An 8,360-nucleotide genomic window follows, 5' to 3' on the forward strand; every position below is an offset into this window, starting at 1 on the left:
AAAATTATAGGACTTTAAATTATATCATTTCTTTGTGTTTTTGAATTATTCACAATTTTTGGGAAATTTTGGCATATATATTGTATATATTAAATATTTAAAAATGAAACTTAATACTCAAAAATTATTTGATATATTAGGGGCTTAATTTTAATTAGGAGTATTATTTTTCTTAGGTCACATACACTGTAGAAGGGGGTTGAATACAGTGTTTAGCACAATCAAATCGAATATAAGAACTTAAGTAACAGAAAACAGATTTTATTCAACAAAATAAACTCTGTTACAATATGGAACTGTCCTCTCTCAGTGGTGAACAAATTATCACGAGAGCTGCTAGGGTTACAAAGAATAATAACTTCGATAATGATAACACTTATAGTGTAAACCCTATGCCTGTGTTTATATACTACATAGTTACAAGATAAATTCTAATTGATATGGAATATAATTCTGCTTCCTAAAATATATCAACTAGTTATCTTTTCTTCCAAGTATTCTGTTCTTCATAGAATTCTTTCGTCATGCATAATTCTTTCTGTCTTAGTCTCGATCTTCTTTCCTTTCAATCAGCTGCATGTCTTATATGAAAGTCATCTTAAGCCCTAATATTATCTCCTGATAAATATCTTCTGATCAATTAAGTTCTAATAACTTAAGTTTTGATATCTTAAGCTCTGTCTTCAGTATAAGTGCTGATTTCCAGTTAAGTACTGATTTGTCCTGTTAAGTAAGATCTGAAAACTAAACACAAATCATATTATACATGACATTATCAAATATATCTAACATTTTTTACTACTATAAATACCCTAATTTTTATTTAGTTATTTATAATTAAATATTAAAAATACTGAAAAATCAAATTCTCTATTTTCGGGTTGAATTTTCCAGAAACGGGTCGAAGAATTAACCAGTGATTTTGATCGATTTCCGGCATCAAATCTAGTCATGTAAGTACTCAAAATGAAGCCCTTGATCTGTTATGTCATTTTGCATCATCAATTTCATGTTTTGATTTGTATATTGTTGATTATGATTTTAGGGTTCATAATTAAAAATTTGGGGTTTTTAGTTCTAGGGGTTATTGAATGTTTTTGATGATTGATATAGCTTCTCTGTGATGTGTATAGTTGCTTCATACTATCAATTTCATCAAACGATTGCTAGATAATTGAATTCGATTTTTAGGGTTTATGCTAATTTTCAATTGATCGTTTTTTTATTATAGAGATATCTGAGGTATGTATAGACATAGGGGTTTGATTGTATATGTTTCAAACTTTATTTTAAGCTATAGATCATAATTTTCTATGTACAAATCTGTGAATTCGATAGTTGGCCGAAAAAGTTTGAGCTTTGATCGGAGATGGAGTTTCAAGGGTTATTCAGGGAGGTTGTGGCCGGAGTTGAGTTGCTTATACGATTTGGAATTGAACCCAGCTCAAAAATGAACCAAACAGTTACATTTTTGGCCTGAAAATGGGTCACCGGAATCCTGGTCGGTGCCGGATTCTGGGAATAATCCGGTCATGTTCTTCATGACCCGTTGACCCGTTTAAATGACCTAGTTTTGATCTATTTTGTCAAAAAAATCATTTTTTGACAAATGTTTCTGGAATTTTATTTTATTTTATTTTTATAAATTATAAAAAGTCAGTTCTATTTATTTTATAAATTGATTAATTAATTATTTAATTAATTGATTTATTTTATAAATAAATCTGAAATATTTTCTAAAATTTGAAATTAATTATTTCACTAATTATTTATTAATTATTAATTATTTAAAAATGATTATTATTTTGATAATTAATTTATTTATTTTCAATAAATCATAATAAATTCAGTTAAACCCAAAAATTATGGAAAAATTATTATTAATTCTGATTTTTCCTAAATAATTATTTAAAAAAATTTTGAGGTTCAATTATTTTGAATGATTAATTATATTGAATAATAAATTAATTTATTCTTATTTATTGAAAAATAATTGAACCATTTATCCAATTTAAACGAAACGAAAGCCCTTCGACTCCGAAAAATGATTTATTTTCATTAAAAATAGTTTCAAACCTTAGTTTCTTTTGGAAACGAGTCAGCTTTCGATAATTATTTACATATAAACTCTATTACTTATAGAGACGAGTCCAATAAATCCCGAAAATTAGAAAACAAGCCAGAAGTTGTTCGATAATACGAATATTGATCCGATTTCGATTCTAAAAATATTTTTAAAACTAAATTGACTATGTGAATTATGTGCTATATGAATTATGTGGTTAATCGAGTCCAACTTGTTAAGTATTGGATATACAAATTAATTGTAAGCATACGGGTAGACTATAAGGGCTACGTGAAGTCGGTTTGAGACGAGATACGTGTCGACTAAATGAGTATCTCTCTTTAATAGAGACGAAGCGAACAAGGCGGATCAAGCCAGTGTTAGAGAACGGTGATATAATTGCAGTAAATCATGTAACAGGAAAGTTTTTCCCCTATTCAAAATTCAGAATAGTGAATCACTTTCTTTTATTCATATTTTCAACTTGATAAACAATGATAATTTATGTTCACATATACTGACATAGAATTATTGTTCCTATATTTCATTTGTATCCTGATATACTCTGATTTTGGGATTGTGACGCCCTCAATCTCGGGGTTAGGAAATGAGGACTCACACACCTCTAATCTAATAATTAAATATGCATAAACCCCTGATTAACTACTAACAGGATCAACAGGATAAAGTATGAGACAAGATTACAACTACCAATCATAAAATATAACTTACAATCCCAAAATATTATTAAATAATCAATATCGATTCCGGCTGGGAACCGACAAATAACCCATTGTATCTTTATACACTTCATTCTAGGCGCGAGCTCACTCATAATTACCACTACCTGCTCTGGTAACCGGAAGCCCTCAACACGGTAGGGACCACCAGGTACGCTCTTACGAGCAGTGCGCCTAAGCCTGGCCATCTTCTTGCTTAACTGCCATGGTTGGATTAAAACAAAACAAATGAGTATAAAAATCAGCAAGTAACTATATAGCAGTTCTACAATATCAAATCATAATATGCTTTACCAAACTCAAGGCATTCTACTTTATTTAATCAAGGTAGCAGATTTCCATCTTTTTGGGTTAAGGAAAGGTTTCTGAAAAATAGTGTAGGGCTTTCAAGGAACAAGGCTCAAAGCAGGACAAAAGCCGACATTCATCACAAATCATTAAGGATCAGAATAGATCTTTCGATAAAGGAAAGCAACAATATTTTGATATATAGAATCAATCATATGATCAACAATTTCAAGAATCAGGGTTCTTGAGCTTTAAGCTCTACAATAACATAATCAACTCTTTTCAAGCAATATAAACCATTTTCATTTTCAAAAATCAATTTGCTGAACAAAAGTTTCAGTTCCCTTTAAAATAATCAATTAGAACCCTTGATTGGATTACTTTTCTTTCCATTTCACTATGTACGGGTGATCAGCCCGTACCGACCTCCATCTGGTCTTTAAGGTACCAATCGGCATAATTTCAGCTTTAAGTTGGACTAGCCCCGCCAGCCTCTTACCATGACTGGACTAGTCCCACTAGCCTCTTACATCCCAATCCAATCCATCAGGAATTCATTTGGAAAACTTGAGTTGGAAAAACAAATAGGTTTTCAAAAATCCATTTTTATCATTACCAAGCATTTGAAATCATTCGGACTCTTTCAAGTCGAAACTCATTCTTAATTCAGATTTTAAGGAAACAAAGTTTCAGGGAGTGATTCAAAGGTATGCAAGGAACAATTCATAAGAAATCTGTATCAGGTATAACAAAGCACTTAAGTTAGAAGGATCAACATTTGTTTAGGGATCAATAGGGTGATCAAGAGAAACAGGGTATCATTAAGCAGGGTTAACAAGGATAATCAAAGGGTTCAATATGATTCATGGATTAATAGATAACTTGAACAAAAAAGACAGAATATCAAAGGGTGAAATCAATAGGCTTATCAATAACAGATTATCAAGAACCAGGGTACTTCAAATCAATATCAAGGTGTCATTAAATAAGGGTTTTATAAAAAAAGGATTTCATACTTAAAAAGGGTTTCATACTTAAACAGTTCAATACTCTACAAGGTATAAACAACATTCTCTTTATAACCATTTACACAAGTAATCAGAGTTACTTGCCTGGATTTGCTTTCCTGAAGGTTGAACTACTGCCACCTAGTAAATCCTTTCCTTTCCTAGCCTGAATGCCCTCACGCTCCGAATCTACAATAAAACCAAAACCTTAATCAGATTCTCAACTCTCGTTCCCGGAACGATCACTCAATACGATAACTCGACTATATCTTTGACTCGAGTATACGAATATAGCTTATACATATAAGCACAAAGCACATAGCATTTAGCATAACCCTTTTCTCGCAACTTTTATATCCTTATTCACTTAATAATCGAAGCGTACTTGCTTATTCTTAGCTATTTCTCAAATCACACTATTATAACTCTTACGAGTGCATAATTTATTCACAACCAAACATTTACGTCCATAACTATCACTTATATCTTTTATAATCAATCAACTTAGTTCCCCTTTTCTTTTATTCCTTAATTCGAACCACATACTACAATCAAGCAAACAAATTCATACATATTCACTTATACACCTTCATTCATCCTTTTGATCATCAAAACCAAGTTTTTGACTTTTAATCCCTATGGCCTATTCGGCCTTATCACACAAAATCAACCAAATACTTACTTTAGTTCACTTAAACACATAACTCATTCAAAAACCATTAAAGAATCATTCTCCTTTCTTTTAATCATAAAAATTTGAACCATAATCATATATATACAATCAAATTTCTCAAAATTACACCATACATCTTTAATCTTAGTATAATCCAACATTTAGACTAACACCCTTTTCTTATCAACAACCATTCGAACCAAAACATACATACATGCTCACATGCAATTCAAATTCATCTCTTCGCTATATCAAACACTCATTTTCATCGATTAAACCAACTAAATTTCTTAACACAAATCCAAGAATTCGAGTTTCACCTAAATCACAACATGCATGCATCATCTCAAGTTTATAAATCACAAATCAATTGTAATTATTCTCTACTTTCTATCAACAACTATCCATCATCAATTTCATTGTCAAAAATCAACTTGATCTCTTTTAAAACCAAAAACCCATTCGGCTTTATAGAAAACACCACATGCAAACACTAAAATTCAAGTGTATATTGTCTAGAGTTCAGTTTACACATCATAACTCACCACCGGTTCACCGGAGTTCATCACCGGTGGCGGTGGCTTCACGGTGGTGCCCTCATTCGAGGGTGTCCAACCACGAAACCCCCGATTTCCATCAATTACGCCAAATAACTAACATGCACATCTTCTATATCATTCACTTACAAAGAATCATGCTTAAACAAGATGACATCAACAACAACAACAAGAACCAAGTGGTTCTCGGGTGAACACACACACCGAGCACACACAACACACACACATCTACATGCAAGCGGGTATACACACATGCACACTATTCTTCCTACATATAAGTGTTTATCAAGAAGATTTAGGGATGATTGGTGAGATTAATCAAAGAAAAGAGAGGTATACCGAGAGAGATTGAAGAAAGCCGAGAGAGAGAGAGAGAGTTCGGGAGAGAAAAAGAGAAAAGAGAGAAGAGAGAAAGTGATTGCACGGGAGGAAGAAGAAAAAAAAAGAAAGGAAGTGGGTTTATATACCACTTAGAAACAAGGGCACATTGGTAATTTACTAACTCTCTTTTCATTTTTATTTGTCCCTTCTTTTTACTATAATAAAACAAGGATTGAATATAAAATGTATCTCTCTCGGGAAGTCGAGAATTATTGAAATTGAAAATTTTAATTCATAGGCCTCGAAATTAGCTTTCCAACCATTACACATAATGAATTTTTGAGTAAACGGTTGATTTTATATGAATTTCGCAAACTTGCTTTAATAATAACATTTTCCCCATAAAATCAATTTAAAAATGCAAAGACCATCAAATAAATTCACTTATCATTTTTAAAAAGTCTCTAGGACCACTACGAAGATAACAGAACAAATCCCATGTTTTTATCTTACTCGGATGATTTTATAAAAATACGCGAAGGTTAATTAAACCTTTATTTAAATCACATAATTCCTTTAAAATTCACAAAAACTGTCACAGAACACAAAGCCATGCACACAGACAATAATCTCACATTTATAATCACATAACGACTCAGGTCTGATCATAGAATTTATCCCTCTTTAATCTTTATCCTCTTTTACGCGTACCGGGTCACGTTCAGCCTGACGGCCCGACGCTCAGCATTTCGATTACGCTTCTCATTCTCATTATCATTTGACACGTCATTTAGGACGAAATACTTTATTTACATATTCAATCACACATAATTCACATTTTATATTCTTTAATTTCTTATTAGGACGGGTTCCGTTCTACCTGACGCCCCGACACCACAGCTTAATTTCTAAGCTGACTCTTTAAATTTATTCACAACCAAACATTTACGTCCATAACTATCACTTATATCTTTTATAATCAATCAACTTAGTTCCCCTTTTCTTTTATTCCTTAATTCAAACCACATACTACAATCAAGCAAACAAATTCATAGATATTCACTTATACACCTTCATTCATCCTTTTGATCATCAAAACCAAGTTTTTGACTTTTAATCCCTATGGCCTATTCGGCCTTATCACACAAAATCAACCAAATACTTACTTTAGTTCACTTAAACACATAACTCATTCAAAAACCATTAAAGAATCATTCTCCTTTCTTTTAATCATAAAAATTTGAACCATAATCATATATATACAATCAAATTTCACAAAATTACACCATGCATCTTTAATCTTAGTATAATCCAATATTTAGACTAACACCCTTTTCCTATCAACAACCATTCGAACCAAAACATACATACATGCTTACATGCAATTCAAATTCATCTCTTTGCTATATCAAACACTCATTTTCATCGATTAAACCAACTAAATTTCTTAACACAAATCCAAGAATTCGAGTTTCACCTAAATCACAACATGCATGCATCATCTCAAGTTTATAAATCACAAATCAATTGTAATTATTCTCTACTTTCTATCAACAACTATCCATCATCAATTTCATTGTCAAAAATCAACTTGATCTCTTTTAAAAACAAAAACCCATTCGGCTTTATAGAAAACACCACATGCAAACACTAAAATTCGAGTGTATATTGTCTAGAGTTCAGTTTACACATCATAACTCACCACCGGTTCACCGGAGTTCATCACCGGTGGCGGTGGCTTTACGGTGGTGCCCTCATTCGAGGGTGTCCAACCACGAAACCCCCTATTTCCATCAATTACGCCAAATAACTAACATGCACATCTTCTATATCATTCACTTACAAAGAATCATGCTTAAACAAGATGACATCAACAACAACAACAAGAACCAAGTGGTTCTCGGGTGAACACACACACCGAGCACACACAACACACACACATCTACATGCAAGCGGGTATACACACATGCACACTATTCTTCCTACATATAAGTGTTTATCAAGAAGATTTAGGGATGATTGGTGAGATTAATCAAAGAAAAGAGAGGTATACCGAGAGAGATTGAAGAAAGCCGAGAGAGAGAGAGAGAGTTCGGGAGAGAAAAAGAGAAAAGAGAGAAGAGAGAAAGTGATTGCACGGGAGGAAGAAGAAAAAAAAAGAAAGGAAGTGGGTTTATATACCACTTAGAAACAAGGGCACATTGGTAATTTACTAACTCTCTTTTCATTTTTATTTGTCCCTTCTTTTTACTATAATAAAACAAGGATTGAATATAAAATGTATCTCTCTCGGGAAGTCGAGAATTATTGAAATTGACAATTTTAATTCATAGGCCTCGAAATTAGCTTTCCAACCATTACACATAATGAATTTTTGAGTAAACGGTTGATTTTATATGAATTTCGCAAACTTGCTTTAATAATAACATTTTCCCCATAAAATCAATTTAAAAATGCAAAGACCATCAAATAAATTCACTTATCATTTTTAAAAAGTCTCTAGGACCACTACGAAGATAACAGAACAAATCCCATGTTTTTATCTTACTCGGATGATTTTATAAAAATACGCGAAGGTTAATTAAACCTTTATTTAAATCACATAATTCCTTTAAAATTCACAAAAACTGTCACAGAACACAAAGCCATGCACACAGACAATAATCTCACATTTATAATCACATAACGACTCAGGTCTGATCATAGAAT

This window comes from Apium graveolens, chromosome 5 (assembly GCF_009905375.1).
Source record: "Apium graveolens cultivar Ventura chromosome 5, ASM990537v1, whole genome shotgun sequence".
In the NCBI taxonomy this organism is placed as follows: domain Eukaryota; kingdom Viridiplantae; phylum Streptophyta; class Magnoliopsida; order Apiales; family Apiaceae; genus Apium; species Apium graveolens.